Genomic DNA, 492 nt, shown 5'->3' on the forward strand with positions numbered 1-492 from the left:
GGAATCTCTTGGGGGTTTTAGCCAGAGCCAGATCTCCCAGCCTAAAGCGAGCCTACTGTTTGAAAAGACCCCTTTGCTCTGAAAATGGGTTGTTTCCAAAGCTCTGCCCCTTCCCCTTCATTTAAAGGGGGGAAAAAGGGGGAAAGCGGCGGTGTTTTGTGTAAAAATAGACAAATCCGCGCTCTCTTCCTTTTCCTGGGCCGAAGGTATTTTTACTAGCTAATTGCTTAAGTGAACTAGACCCTGCAACAAGCCGGCCTGTAATCCGAGGCTGGAAATGTATATAGGTAGTATTGTTAGAAGCAGGCTCTGCACTGGGGTGCTCCTTTGCAGAGAGGCCCGGCGTGTTTATCCGAGCGCAGACCACCCATGCAGAGGGCAGCAGCGACGTGCGGCTATCTCCCCCCTGCCCCTGCTTTTCATTAACACCAGGGGCTTCAAGCCAGCCCCTCGGCTTTTCTTTTTCCCCCTCCCCCCCTTTTCCGGGGCTGT

The sequence above is a fragment of the Alligator sinensis genome, unplaced genomic scaffold, assembly GCF_000455745.1.
Source record: "Alligator sinensis unplaced genomic scaffold, ASM45574v1 scaffold228_1, whole genome shotgun sequence".
In the NCBI taxonomy this organism is placed as follows: domain Eukaryota; kingdom Metazoa; phylum Chordata; order Crocodylia; family Alligatoridae; genus Alligator; species Alligator sinensis.